The sequence below is a fragment of the Bos indicus genome, chromosome 3 (assembly GCF_029378745.1).
Source record: "Bos indicus isolate NIAB-ARS_2022 breed Sahiwal x Tharparkar chromosome 3, NIAB-ARS_B.indTharparkar_mat_pri_1.0, whole genome shotgun sequence".
NCBI classification, from domain to species: domain Eukaryota; kingdom Metazoa; phylum Chordata; class Mammalia; order Artiodactyla; family Bovidae; genus Bos; species Bos indicus.
Window position 1 is genome coordinate 27,182,164 of NC_091762.1, and position 16,172 is coordinate 27,198,335.

The window sequence follows — 16,172 nt, forward strand, 5'->3', positions numbered from 1 at the left end:
TCCCGAGGTTCAGAACACTGGAAATTTCTCACTTTGTACTTGTCACTGAACAGGAGGCCGCTGTGGAAGGTCACAGTGAGCCAAGGTGGGGGATTGGCAAGGGGAGGGTGGGAATGGGGGTGAGCTCCAGTCCGTGAAGGCATTAGTCACTCATCATGGATTCTGGCAGGCCTCAGGCTATTCAAGGACTCCTGTTGTGGAGGGTGAGTTGTAAAATCCCATCAGGGTGGCCAAGGCCAGAACAGTGTGACTTTAACAGGGTTAAAGTTTGGCATTTTTACAGCTTTTTTATGATAAGGTTCTTAGTCACATGAAGGGGAAAGAGCTAGAGTGGATCTGTCCAAACTTAGCTGGTCAGACCTGAGGTGTGGTCATGCATGGCCTCCTGCCAGGTGCCCCAGGGTGTCCTTGGTCATGCTGTGGGTCCTGCTTTCCAGCTAAAGTTCTGCCCTGCACGTCAGAAAGTCCGTTCACCCCGCTCTAGCCATTCACCCAACTCTTCTCTAGGAAAAGTGGATCCAGGCAGCGATTTCAGACTGGGAAGTATCCTCAAGAAAAGCAAACTTGTTCAAGAGAAGCAAAGGACTCATCCCCTAGCCAGAGGTGTCGCCTGATCTCATGCTGTCATCCAGCCATCCCCCATAGTAGCTGCAGGGGAGACAAGTCCATTCCCAAAACACAGCTGGGTTTGGACGCCTTGGTTAATGTCCCCCGGCTTCCCTGGTGGCTCAGGCGATAAAGAATCGGCCCTCAAGGCAGGATATGCAGGTTTGATCTCCAGGGAAGATCCCCTGGAAGAGGGAATGGCAACCCGCTCCATTATTCTTGCCTGGACAATTCCATGGACAGAAGAGCTTGGCAGGTTATAGTCCATGGGGTCACAGAGAGTCAGACACGACTGAGTGACTAACACTTTCACTTTCCAGCCCAGAATTTGCTATTGTCTGTCTGGATCTGTCCATCCTTCAAATGGCCCCTCCTTTGGGAGACCTCCTCAAACTCTATCCTCGTTTTCTGACCTCAGGAAGAATTGATCTCTCTCCCCACCTCCAAGGAGCTTAGGCCATACTTCTCAGCAGCACCTGCCCCAGAGTAAGGCATTCCTTGAAACACGCCTTTGGCCCCACTGGACTGTGAGTTATCCATGCAGCACTCACCTGTGCCTTGTTTAATCTGAGTAAGCAACCTCGTACCAAGTAGATGCCCATAAACATTGAATGAAGGTACGATTTAGCAGGAGACTCTGCTCTTTTTCTATGTAAACAGCCTGAACACCATGTCTTCTATGTATGAACCATCTTTGCTCACAAAGAATATTAAAAGGTATAATTTTTTTTTTAATTTTAAAAACTGAAGTGTAGTTGATTTTACAATGTTACGTGTTTCTGGTGTACAGCAAAGTGATTCAGTTGATATATATACGTCTTTGATTCTTTTACATTGTAATTTATTACAAGGTACTGAATATAGTTCCCTGTGCTATACAGTAAGTCCTTTTTGATTATCTATTTTATATATAGTAGTTTGTATCTGCTAATCCCAAACTCCCAATTTATTCCTCACCCACCTTCCCCTTTGGGAACCATAAGTTTGTTTCCTAAGTCTAAGAGTCTGTTTCTGTTTTGTAAATAAGTTCATTTGTATCATCATTTTTAGATTCCACATATGAATGGTATTATATTATATTTATCTTTGACTTCATTTTGTATGATAATCTCTAGGTCCATCCACGTTGCTGCAAATGGCATTATTTCATTCTTTTTTTATGGTATTTCACTGTATATATGTGCCACATCTTCTTTATCCACTCATCTGTTGGCAGACACGCAGGTTGCTTCCATGTCTTAGCTGTTGTAAATAGAGCTGCTATAAACATTGCAGGACATGTACCTTTTCGAATTAGAGTTTCCTTCAGGTATATGCCCAGGAGTAGGATTGCTGGAAAAGTATAATTTTCTAAATAGGTTACTAGTTTGTTGAAGGTGGAATTTGCATCAGTCCTTGAATCCATAGCATCTGCCATAATATGTTCATTAGTGTAAATTTGCATCAGATGGTCCTGTCTGTGTCTGTTATGCCATAATGTTGAATCACTTGCAGACGTATTTCCTCAGGGTAGACAAGTCAGATTAACCGTGGTGAGTATGTGCCTACTCTGTGTCCAAGCTGACAGTAGGGCCCACAGAAACGCACAGTGAGAGGTCCCTCCCTACTGGGAACAAAGTCTAGGTGCTGCGGAGATGTGGTCAGGTGTTAAACGCATGTGAGTTCCTTGCGTGTGTGCCAGCTGTGAGCGTCTGTGTGGGGCTACTGAGAGGAAGGCACAGCACGTTCCTGGAGAAGCTCCTGGCTCAGCTGGGGAGCTGAGCCATCCACAGCTGGATGAGCTCCAAACACACCTAAGGCTTGACTAGGTGTTCATAGGCCCCCAGTGTCATCGTGTGCAGAGCCCTTGGGGCCTTCCAGTCTGTGAGAGCAGAAGCGGGAGAAACAGCGTAGCGAAGTGGAGACCACCAGGAAGGAGGACCTGGCCCATTCCTGATGCGTGGGGTCAATGGACTTAAATGCCACTTTGTTTTTTGTTTATAGCTGGAATTTTTCTTTCGGGCCTGAGATGGCTATGAACCATTAAGGCTGCTATGAGTGGAGCTGATTCTGCAGTGAGGCCCTGGGAGCACTCTTTCAGGGCTCCTTAGATGAGGAGTACCTAGGCCTAGGGTGGACCTCTTGGGGTGACTTTGGACCAGAGTGGACCCTCCTTAAGGCATATTCTTGCCTCAGGACCAGCCAGAACTATGCTTAACTGCATAACTAGGAGAAGGAGCAGTGGGTGACATCTCCAGGGTGGCTGGTGCTAAGGATGGGAAAGAATCACCCATACGTCAGTCAGTTCACACTCATTGCCCCCCAGCCTCAGTGCTTTTGTCCCCAGCACGAAAGCTTGTTATATGGTTGCCAGGAAACAGGTGGCATGGGGACTCAGTGCAACATCTGGGAACTGCCCTTCCGCAGTCGTTCCACTTGGCTTTCTTGTGCAAGAAACCTAAGATATTGGAGCACAGCCTGGTGAGGGGGCTTGGCCTCTCTGGGGGCCTTGGAGGGGCTGTGGATGGTCTCCTGTGTTTGTCTTGGAGCCTGGACAAAGGTGGGGCTTCTCTGGTAGCTCAGACGATAAAGAATTGCCTGCAATGCAGGAGACTTGGGTTCAATCCCTAGGTCGGGAAGATCCCCTGGAGAAGAGCTTGGCAACCCATTCCAGTATTCTTGCCTAAAGAATTCCATAGACAGAGGAGCCTGGTGGGCTACAGTCCATGCGATTGCAGAGTTGGACACCACTGAGCGACTAACACACACTTAACATGCTGGATGAAGATGGTGATCAGGAAGGGTCCAATGACACATGGCACCCACGTGGAGAGGGATCAGGCTGACATTCCTACAAAATGCGCTCTCTGGATCCCAAGCCCTCCAGAGGGCAGGAGATATCCCTGGACACACCCCTCCTGGCCCTGGGTGCCCTTGGCTGCACTGGAGAGGCAGGTCGCCTTTGCCCCCGCCACTCCTCGCTCGTGAATGAGGCTCGTGACTCACATCTGCTCGGCCAGGCAGCCGCAGTTAGGGGAGCCTCATTCAAATGCCAGGCAGACGCAAATAGCACGCTCTGCTCTCCTATGAATAGCCTGCCCAGCTGTTCTGCAGGAGGCCAAGCCGGTTCTCATCCAAAGTACATGTGTTCTTATTTATGAGCTGCATCAGATGCCGTCGGCAGCCTACCTTTGGCCCTTCAAGGCCAGCTTCGTGCGTGTTCTTTGTTCCCTCAAGTCTCACCGAGTGAAATATTAACTGCTGGTGGGACAGAGGGCCGGGGAGCCTCTGAAGGCAGGGTTGGTGAAGAAGGATACCTGGAGGGAGGGTTGTTCACTGACCTGGAATTTTCCATTCCTGTGAAGCTCATATGACCAGGGCAGTGTTTTCTGCAAGCCACATAGCGAAGCTGGGTGCCAAGTGGCCGGTGCTTAGGCACCGGATGGTGGGCGACCACAGCTGTTTATAGCACCATGGTCACTGGTCACATCTTGCCCATGCAGGGGGTCATGGAAAGGATCAGACCCAAGAGCCGGGAGACCCGGGTTCAGCCTTGGCTCTGCCTCTGGGACAGCCTGGGGAGTCTTGTGGGAGAGGCTAATCGTCTCAGGGCTTCTTTTCCCTTGGATGTAAAAAGAGAGATCAGAAGAGAAGCACAAAATCTCCTTTCTGACTCATTTTCTGCCCTGGATGCTGAGACCCATGAACTCCACTTAGAGCTAACTGTGGTAACACATTCCAAATGTTATTTTCATAACATCTTATGGACAAACTCGAACGTACTTTTTGGCCAACTCAGTATTTCTTTCTCATCTGTGAGAATTTTCTAGGTCAGCCGTCTACTCCCTTTGCTTCTCTCTCCTTTCCCTTCTCTCCATCTGCCTCACTGCTGTACCTTCCCTTTATCTCACTTCCCTTATCCTTACCTTAGAGCTGAGGACATCACCTTGGAAGCTGAAACACAATCACATGTCTTCTGTGGACCCAAGTCAAATGGACCCATGTCTCACTTTCTAGCTCTACTTCCGGGCGTCCCTGGTGGTTCAGACAGTAAAGAATCTGCCTGCAATGAAGGAGACCTGGGTTCCTAGCTATGTGACCTTGGCCAAATGATTTGTCTGGGTGTTAATTCCTCATCTGTCAAAAGGGAATCATATTAGGGTTTGGGGAAGAATTATACACAATATCTCATGCATGAAGTCTCCTTAAATACAAGCCCTTATATGATTGGAACTTAAAATCTGGGATACACAAATAACTCATTCTTTAGCCTCTATTTCTGCTAATAGGGATACTCTCCTCCTATGTCTGGGCTTTGAACTTGACATCACCTTGACCTTTCTTCTGGCTTATTCCCTGCAATTAGTATCTCTGGAAGCCTTCCTTACAGCATCCCTGGGCCTGGCAGCTGTGAGAAGACCTGCAGATCCAGGGCTAAGCAAGAGGCTCAGCCTTATCTGGAGAAGGTGCTATTTTTGGGAATCCCTGGAAGATTCCCTCATGCAAGTGCTATTCTGGAGGGAATTAGTTCAAGTCCTGGTTGATTAGTCAGGATTCCCTGGAAGTGGGTGTGGGCTTCACTAGTGGAGGTCAAATGGATCAGACTACAGTCTCTTTGGATTTGCTATTGAGCTCCTTACTGTCCAGAGTCTGGCCTGGTGCAGATTTACATTCCCTGGGCCCTGAAGATTGTCATGGGCCCTATCACACCATGTCAAGTCATGTCTTTTAGAGTGACATGAACTTGAAATGTGTAGGGAAGGTGGGCACTTCCAGATAGCTCTCATAAAGCTATGGGAAAATATTTGAAAATTGCTTCCTTTGAAAGATGCAGCTCTGTGGGCAGGTAGAAGAATGCAAACTGGGTTTCAGCACCCACTTACCTCTCACCCCCCAGCCCTGGCTCTGGCCAAGAGACTTTGTGGAGGACCCAACCTACTCAACCATAAGGGCAGACCTGACACTCACTCATTAGATTTCAAGTTCCAGGAAGGTATGGTCCCTTATCTCTTTCATCAGCGAAGCCTGAATACTTAGCCAAAGCCTGGGCACAGTGAAGATGCTCACTAAATATTGTTGAGTGTTGAATGAATGAAGGTAAGGTGACCTCTTGGGGTAGTTAAACGCATGTGCTTTGGAATCAGATAAAACTGAGTTTGGATTTTGCTCTACCTCTTAATAGATGCATGGTTACAACTTCTCTGAGCTTCTGTTTCCCCATCTTTGCAATAAATGTGTCGCACCTGTCCAGGTAGTGCTGTGGTGAGGGTTTGCCAAGATAACATAACGTAAAGCACCTACATCAGTGTCTGACAAGAGGTTACGTTTTAATTGCGGCTGCCCGGAGAGCACTGAGGATGGGCCTTCCCCGGGGCCTCCCAAATCTGAACGACTTTATGGCTGCTAGAGCCTGGAGCCTTTCCATTCTCAGTGGGGATCTCAGATATGGATTGAGGTGGCTTGCGGTCACAATGATTGCTCACTCCTGGCGCCTATCCCCACACACTTACTGAGGCTTCAAAACCCATTAGGCTCTCAAACATTCAGTACTTCAGTTTCCCAGAAAAAGCATGACTTCTGTTGGCTAGATTACAAATATCTTCTACAGTTTACTGTTTCCCATTACGGTACCCCTAATTGCTCTTGCACTTGGTCTTGGAAATCGGCCACCATCATTTAGTTGATCTCATGCTATCTGCAAAGGCAAGGAAAACAGTGGCCTCTCTACAGGACTTTGCCCTCCCACGAGCTCAGGGACCACAAACCTTGCCTGCTGGTGTGGAAAAGCAACAGTCCCGGCTTCTGAGCATGTTCAGCTGAGAAATCCAATGCAGGCACATGTTCACTGGTGCAGTGTCTGTGCTTTTAGAGTCCACAGCACCGCCTGAAAGAGTGCATCAATACATTTCATCCTTTAGCAGGGTTGCAAGTGGCAATTTGTAAAAGGCTCTGCAGGGATACTGGGGAAAAGTTGGTGAATAAATTCAGATTAGAGGGAAAATGCAGGAGAGACTTTTTTTTCTCTTACTAGTGACTGCATGTGTCAATGGAGACCTGAAGAGTGTCTTGAATTTATTAAGCCAAAAGTCTGCAATTTAAAAACGTCACTGTTGGCCCATTCACACCAATTGATCTGGGACTGAAGTGACTTTTCAAAGGGTGGGGTGTGATGGGGTCGAGGACTGTAAAGGGGGGAATCCATGGGATAATGGAATGAACACAGGCATGCTCAGTCTCTTCAGTCGTGTCCTACTCTTTACAACCCCATGGACTGTAGCCCACCAGGCTCCTCTGTCCATGGTATTTCTCAGGCAAGAATACTGGGGTGGGTTGCCATTTCTTTATCCAGGGGATTTTCCTGACACAGGGATAGAACTCACATCTCCTGCAGCTCCTGCATTTGGGAGGTGGATTCTTTGCCACTGAGTCACCTGGGCTTCTCATTGAACACAGGATGGTGGGTCAAAAAACTTAGGTTTAAACCTCTATCTTGTCCCGATTGGTCACACCTATGATTGATGTGACATCACCTGCCTGTGCCTCCGTTTGTCTGTTCTTTGTGAGCAACACAGGGATGTGTGGCCATTGTCAGAGTTTATGGTTTGAGTGTATGCCCAGCCATGGTGTGTGGGAAGCCACAAGAGATGGGACCATCTGAGCCCTGCAGTCAGCCAAGGCAGGCAGTCCATATTCTTGTTCTACAGCCTCTTTTCAGAGTTCAGGGTCCTTTTAAGGGAGGAAAACAGAAGAGAGAACTGTGGGGGAATTGGGGCCTACTCCAACACATGGCAGAGTTGTGTTGATGATTCAGCCAATGAGCATGTCTTTTGCCGCCCAGACAGGATTTCACAGGTGTTCAAGAGCTTCTTCCCTCATCACAAGGCAGTTGTGAATGAAGGGCAGGGAGGAGGGAGATAGAGCAGACTGCAGAGAATACACAGCCCAAGTGTGGATGTTGGGGTGAGAGGGTGTTGAGGAGAGAAAGAGAGAGACTGGGGGAGAAGCAGAGGTGAGAGCTACTGGAGGGGAAGGGAAGGAAAAGTGGAAGGGGAGGAGGACCAAGGAAGCAGAGTGAGCCTTAAGGATCAGCAGTTAGTTACTCGGGCCAGATCCTAGCTGATGTCAAGCTTCTGCAAAGGAACTCTGAGTATCCCCCGAAACACAGGTCCTGGAAGACAGATCCTCAGGCCTCTGGCCACAGGAGTAGTTACAGAATTTATAGGGGTAAAAACAACAACAAAAGCCTCAGTAAACAAAATAAATGGCATCCTAATGCAATTTTTAAATAGACTCTAATTTTTTAGAGCAATTTTAGGTTCACAGCACAACTGAACAGAAGGTATAGAGATTTCTCCTATATGTCATGACCCTACCCATGCATAGCTTCCCCCATAATTAACACCCCCACCAGAGTGGTATGCTTGCAATAACTGATGAACCTACACTGAAACATCATCATCTAAAGTCTGTAGTTTCCATTAGGGTTCGCTCTTGGTATTGTACGCTCTGTGGGTTTTGACTAATACGTAATGACATGTATCCACCATTATAGTATCATAATGAGTCGTTTCATTGCCCTAAAAATCCTCTTCACATTCCAGGATGTCTGGCTCTAGGTGAGTGATCACACCATCATGATTATCTGGTTGTGAAGATCTTTTTTGTATAGTTCTTTTGTGTATTCTTGCCACCTCTTCTTAATATCTTCTGCTTCTGTTAGGTCCATACCATCCTGTCCTTTATTGTGCTGATCTTTGATTGGATATAAACAGTGTCCAATAAATACTTTTCAGTAACTATGGCCTATTGACTGACAGTAGCCTGGGACAACTAGACACATGGCCTAGGCTTTATTCAAGAACTGAGATCTCCCTTTTATCTTCTCTCTCTGGCCAGTGGCGTCTGTGTGGGCTGAACCCTTGAGGTATAATAGGTGTATTATTCACAATGTGCTGAATTGCCACTGCCTTTTATTTTAACTTTCAAAATACAACTTCGAGGAATTAAGAACTGTTACATAATTGTGGGGGCTTCCCAGGTGGCTTAGAGGTATAGAATTGGCCTGCAGACACAGGGGATGCAGGTTCAGTCTCTGGGAGGGAAGAGGAAATGGCCACCCACTCCAATATTCTTGCCTGGAGAATCCCATGGACAGAGGAGCCTGGCAGGCTACAGTCCATGGGGTCGCAGAGAATCAGACACGATTGAGCGACTGAGTGCGCATATAATTGTGGACAATGTCAATGCGATGATTAAGAAGCAACTTAAAAGTGTGCTACTTGAATATATCCTTCCCATTTCAAACTATACTGAGTAACAGATATCTTAGTGAAGCAGTCACATTATTATTCATTAATCAGCAAACTTTCAAGAGTATAGATCTGATAACATAAAAATTGTGGCCTTAAGGTGGAGGGTCATGAAAGAGTAGATTCATCATTTTAAGTCCTGGGTCCTCTGTTTACCTGTTATAAATCCCTGGCCAATTTTCTTATTCTCTCTGGGCATTTTCTCATCTGTAAAATGGAAACTGTGTGATGCCTAACCTGCTTTCCACACCAGAGCTATTGTGAAGATCAAATGAAATCATAGAAGTGAAATATTTTGCAAGTCATATAGTGCTGCACAAATATAATTGCTAGTATTAACTGGAGTCACAATCATATAAAAAATGAGATGTGAATAGTAATTACATAGGATGCAGAATGCTAGATTTCTAGGATTATGTGGGTAGCCCCTTCATTATCCTATGCCCTTCAACCCAGAAACTGAAGAGCATAGAAATGGGAGAAACTTCTAGAACTTAAATGGGTAAAAGCTGTCTCTAATGGATATGCTTAGCCATATGCAGTTGTAAACCAAAATGATGTATGTGACTGGACAGTCTGGGAATACTCAAATAGAAATCAAAGTGATCTTGCTGCAATTTAAGGAAAACAGGTCTGAATGAGATTGCAAATCAGAATGTGGGAAACTAATGGCTTATATGTCATGTTACTGTATCAACTACAATGTGACACTGCTTCCAAGAGGGGGTTGTCTACAGGGAACCCACATCAGAATTACCTGGAGATGGTGTAAGGGTAGATGTGGGTTTGTTAAAATGCACTTTCCAGGATCCTACATCCCAGAACCACATATCAGAATCACTGGCAGTGAGGTCAGGAAATCTACCTTTCAGATATACCCCAGGTTCCAGAACAGCTATTTTGTACAGTCTGTTTGATAACAATCCACTAAGAGGCATCTCCTCATCTTAAGGCAAAAGCAACTTTGGAAAGATTTCAAAAGAGAAAACAAGTGATGTAGGGAAACTAGAACTTGTTTATAAAGGAAAATTAAATATGTATAGCATTGGACTAGACAAAGTCATGACTGTGGTTTATAAATATTTTAAAGGAACAAATTCAAGTGGTGGAATCTAAATATTTTATTCAGGTACTAGATGGCATAAGTAGAAGTAACAGAATGACATAGACAAAAGCACTTGGGCCAGACATCAAGGAAAACATCTGATATTGTAAAAAAAAACTGTTATAGAATCATTTCACATGGTTAAGTCAACCACAGTATCAGTCCATTCAGTGGAAAAAAACAGTTGGGCAGCATTTGAAAAAACAACCAAGTGAACGTTTGCATGCTCTCTCTCTTCTTTTTAAATGGTTGTTTTGATGTCTGAAGCTTTGTTATTCCTAAGTCACAGGAATCAAGATGATTCTTAATAAATGAAAATATGACTTGTCAAAAATGTTTGGGACAGGAAGTGCCTACTGGTTCTGGCTGAGACTAGAAGGAGGAGAAGCAGAAAGTTAGAATAAAACTGCCTCGAGCGAGCATCTTCATCTTGTCTTATACCCCCTGCTGGAAATGGTATGAGCGTCAAAGAAACTGATTTTATGCCAGGTCCTATCTCACTTAATCTGCATAACTTGGTCAGGCATGTGTTATTATTCTCATTTCATGGATAAGGTAAGTCAGGCTTAAAGAGTGTGATTAGGAAATCAAAGCCTGGAATTTGAACTCTCATCTATATGACTCCAAAGTCCATGTCGTTTCTCCTCCAGCAGTTTTTGGGTACAAAACACTATAATCCTCCCTAGTATTTCTTTCTGTATCTAAAAGTGACAAGATGAGCTAAAGAAGAATGACATCTACAGACTCTCTTCAAGCAACCTTGATATTGGGAAGCTTTGTGAGAAATTACTGTATTTGTCTCATTTCAGATCCAGTCATTGTCCATACAACTTGATTTTGAATACTGGTAAAATCAGAGTTGGGCTTCCCTGGTCGCTCAGTGGGAAAGAATCTGCCTGCCAATGTAGCAGAGGTGGGTTCGATCCCTGGGTCGGGAAGACTCCCTGGAGAAGGAAATGGCAACCCACTCCAGTATTCTTGCCTGGGAAATCCCATGGACAGAGGATCCTGGCGGGCTGCAGTCCCTAAGGTCGAAAAAGAATCGGACACAACTTAGCGACTAAACAACAGCAAAACTCAGAGTTAATAGGGCAGCTAGTGGAAGAGAATGCCATTTGGACTATAGTTCAAGCCAAGATCTCAGAAACAGAAGCAATAATGACAGAAATGTGTCCTTCCCTTGACCATCCCTCTCTTTCCTCATCTTCCTCTTCTAACTCCACCGTCAACACCAGCACCAGAATCACTACCACCACCATCACTTGTTTATGAAGAAAATTTAATATCTCCTATTTAATGTTCATGAACATTACTCCCCACCACTCAACCCAAGGAAACCAAATCAGTGTTCTTTACTGGATACTTCTCCCTTTCACACCAGCCACACTCTGGGAGCATGAAACAGATCCACTACACCAACAGAAAAATGCGAAGAACCACAGTTTCTTACTCCCACCTCTGCAAAAGAACAAGTCGTGTTCCAAATTGCTATGGCTTCAGAATCCCTGTAAACATTCTTCATGCACTCTTAGGCAGCCCCGGAGCTACAGAATCACTGGGTTAAAGAAAGTGTCTGATAAGCCACAGACATTATGGAGCCGACCTGTCTCCACACATCTGGCCCTGAGTGGGAGCTCAGAGACGTGGGCTGAGAGGGCGCCTCAGAACCTGCCTTGCATGTAAACACATGACAAATATAGTTCTGCATCAAAGGCTTTAGCCCCACTGGGAAATCTCCAACTTGAGAACCTGCTGACGTAAACAAGGGGAGAAGCTTGGTAGCAAGTCAGAAAGCTTGTGGTTGGAAGCTGCAGCCTGACTTGGGCAACCATGATTCTCCACAGCTCCCTAATTGCACCCTTGTCGAGATGGCCTAGGAAGCCCTTGAGGGGCCCCTGGGGCTTGTAACTAGCTCTGCTTAGGTCAGAGCTCCAGGTAAATGAGTCCCCTTGGGTCTGCAGATGTGTAAACAGCTCTGCACTGACATTCAAACATAAACTCAGTATTGAAGCGCCACCAGATCTCAGATCCAGGAGTGCAGAAGAGGGGCTGGGCCTCCATCTGTGCCCAAGGAGAGGGCCTAGAGATGGGTTGCAAAATGTTGGGTGATTTATTAGTGAGCCAAGGATGAATGATATGAAAGAGGGAGTCCAGTGGGGAGACAGGCATGGAACCAGCTCTGACGTGGGGACATAGCTTAGAAAGGGAATGTATCGTCTACTGGGGTTGCTGCAGTAAAGACAAGTTTTGCTGACAAAGTAGAAGGAGCATGAAAGAGAAAGAGATAGGAGAGGGAGAGAGAAGACAAGAGGGAAAGGGTAAGCTTCAGTAAAGAGCCAAGTGAGCCCGTCAAAGTGCCTTTCAAGGAACTTACTATTGTAAGGGGCGAGTTGAAAAGGTTGTTCTTTGCCTGAGTCAAATTACAATATGGAACTAAGTAGAATTAGGATGTAATCCCAAAATACTGGGGTGTTCTGATCAATAAAACAATAAAATGTTGAAGATGAAGTCTGATGAGGAAGGCACATACTGGAAAAAGTCGTGGCTGTCACTGAGTCTGGGTCCACATCTTGACATTGTAGGTAACTAACCAGGTCAGCGGAGGGAGAAGTAGTTTAAATATGACTGATGGACATTTCTCCATACACTGTGTCGGCTTTGTGTCTGACTTCCCATTCTGGCGTGTGACACTTGCTCCTATATCTTCCCCCAAGTCTCTCTGATACCTTCAGTCCTGCAAGAAATAACACTGAGTCCTGTTCTTCCCACATTGTGGTTGCCCTCAAAGGGAGAGATTCTTCCTTCCTAAGTGAGATCCCCAGCTAGGATCCCTCGTGTTGCTCAAAGAGATACTAACTTCTGAATGCCACTCTGCAAAACGTCTCTTTTTTCCAGCTCAGCAGCCTTCCTGCCCATCATTTTATTTTCTGTTCTCACTAGTCAAGCTCCTAAGCAGAAAGGAGCAACAAGCCTTCCTGGTTTCATTCAAAAACATGGAGGAGTGTGTATGAGGACAGAATGAGCCATGAGAGAAGCATGTAAAGAGTTCATAGTTCTTTAATTTCCCTCCAGCCACATAAAAAGATTATGTATTTTCTGATTTTAACAGTTTCCAATTATCTGTCATTGTGCAAAGGAGGCACAACAGTGAGGCTGACAGTAAAGTGAGTTTCAAAATTTCCAAAACTATTTTTCACTGACTTCACATGAGACTGTAGCTGGGTTCCCACAGGAAAAGGAAATCCTCCAATAATCAGAGGTGAAAACTCTTCAGGGGAAGAGGTTAAGAAAGTGCCACTTCTGTGGCAAACAGATTAATGTGTTATTCTAGCAGGATTGTGCCTGCCTGGAATCGGGGGGTGTGGGACAGAATGATACAAAGAAAAGAGTGCAGGATGTGGAGTTAAGCAGGTTTGGACCTCAGCTCTGTCTCTTATGTAACATTACCTGTAACATTAATTTTAAATTAAATTAAGTCAAATTTGGACTTCCCTGGCAGCCCAGTGGAAAAGAATCCATCTGCCAATGCAGGGGACATGGGTTCGATCCCTGGTCCAGGAATATTCCACATGCTGAGGGGCAATTAAGCCCATGGACCATAACTACTGAGCCGTACTCTGGAGGCCTCGAGCCACAACCACTGAGCCCAGGTACTGCAGCTACTGAAGCCAGCACCCCAGAGCCCATTTTCTGTAACAAGAGAAGCCACTGCAATGGAAAGCCTGCACACTGCGATGAAGAGTAGCCCAGCTCACCGCAACTAGAGGAAGCCTGCATGCACCAACGAAGACCCAGTGCGACCAAAAATAAAATTTAAATTAAATTCTCTGTGCTTCAGTTTTCATAACCATGAAAAGGGGACCATCATACCTATTATGTAGGGTTGTTATGAGGCTGAAATGAGATAATGTTGCAAAGTACTTCGTATATAGTAGGTACGCGTAAATGATGCTTAGTCTTACCTAACAACTCTCTTTCCTTTGGAGATAAGAACTAACTTGTTTTGTGCAGTACTGTGCTGTGTGCTGCTTCCTGGCTACAGACTGTCTACATGTCATAACAGCTACTGTTGACTAAATACATAAAATGTGACAGTTAGGTGCCTTATAATGCCACCGATGATACCTAACAACAATTCTGCACAGTAAGTGTGCATCTCTCAATTGTCTAGATGAAGATGCAAGGGCCCAGATACTCAGATGACACCCTCGCGGCACTTGAGCCACTCCAGGATATTCATTTGTCTCTCAGCTACTCTTCTGGGTCGTGGGGGTTACTTGCACAACATAGATTTACAGTGGCCAAATTGAGCGAAAAACACAGGATGCCCAGTTAAATTCGAATTTCAGATAAACGACAAATCCAATTTTAGTATAGATATGTCCCATGCAATATCTGAGACATACTTACACTGGAAGAGAATCTGTTGCCCTCTGGCCACCCTACTGAAATTCCACGCTCTCCTCTGTTAGTAACATCCACACGATAGGAAACACTGGTCGGTGCCAGCCTGCTTCTGAACAATGGTACCGCCCCTGCAATCTACACGGCCGGCATGTTCTCGTCCTCCAAGGCATCAAGCATTCGCCAAGGTGGGTTTAAAATGGCCATCTGTGCATTTTCCTTAGAAATGAGGCTTTCTGCATTTCTTTCTGCTAAGACCTCTAGCTATTTTATTTGCTGCTGCTACTCAGAACCCCCAATTCCACCAGGTGTGGATTGGCAAATATTTAATATGTTCAATTTTAAAGCAGTTCCAATTCTCTTTTAATTAGATATTTAACTTAATTGGCTGCTAGTCAATGATCTCAGAATATTTGTTTTCAGCTTGGTTAGAATGGCAGAGGGACCATTTGTATGTATAATACCTGGCTGGTTGTTCTCATTTTCTGTGATGCCTTTGCTCTTACTGTTCCTTCTTAATGCCATGAATATTGCCTCTTCAGCAAGTAAAGTATCAGGCCTAATTAGAAGCTGTTCTGGTGAATCCCCTTCCATATTGAAAATACCCAGAGAAACACTGAAGATAGGAGAACAGAGGGTAATGCAGGGCAGGGAATTCAGGAAATCAGATGCCCATTATAGAACAATCAAACTTGAATTTGACAATCCGGAAGCAGGTTCCTGAACTGCCTTGGGGATGTGGGAGGCTGGGGAGGAGGGTCGGGCTGGCCCTTTGGCTGTGTCGGGAAGGGAATATGAAGTGCTTGAGACCAGTGCCCATGAACTCACTTCCAAATAGTATCTATGATTCAGATTTGTGCCTCAGCAAAGTTAGAAATTATTATCTGGTATGGCTTTTAGCACAAACTGGCTCTTATAAAATATGAATGCCAAAGGTCAGGCACTCAGAATCACTGACTTCTTGACTACAACTGGCCCTTTACCAAGTGACCTCTCTGTCATAGTCCAATGTTACATAGTAAAAAAAGAACAGCTGAGGCTATGCTGAGGTAATATATTAATCCTACTACCTTTTGCCAAGCATGTATTATATGCCAGGAAATCTCCATTTGACTCTGCATAGTGGATAGGGCTAATCTTTCTGGGTTTGAATCCTGAGTCTGCAACCACCAGTTGGATGACCTTGGAAAAGTTACTTTATCTCTCTGTGACTCAGCGTCCTCATCTATAAAATAAGGGTGGCACACAGGAAGCGCTAAGTGTCTGGAACACATATTCTTTAGGAGGTAAATGGAAGCCTCGTTTCTCTGAGAAGAGCCTGGAGGGAAGGAGTACGTCAACCAAAGAAAAACACACAACCTAAAAGGCGAAACTGAAGTTTTATTGGGAACCTTCCTCAGGACTATAGCCCAGGGGGCAGCCTCTGAGATGGCTCTGAGGCACTGCTCTGAAGGGGTCAGGAAGGAGCCAGGATATACAGGAGTTTTTGCTGAAAACAAAACCATGTGGTCTAACATGAAAAGATTATTGCTAATCACAGAAAATGACATCTCAAGGTAATGATTTTAGCACTTTGAGTGGGAAGATGCCAGAGACTGAATTCACTGAAATTATTCCTTAGTTGTACATCTTAACTCTCTAGGGCCAGTATCCAGAGCACAGAATATTTCCTGTTTCTCCCCATCCTGAATTCCCCTCATGCTATACTATAAGGGGAGGTAGCTGCAGTGGCCGATGGCTGGATGGAGGGGCAGCATTTGTTGTCTACT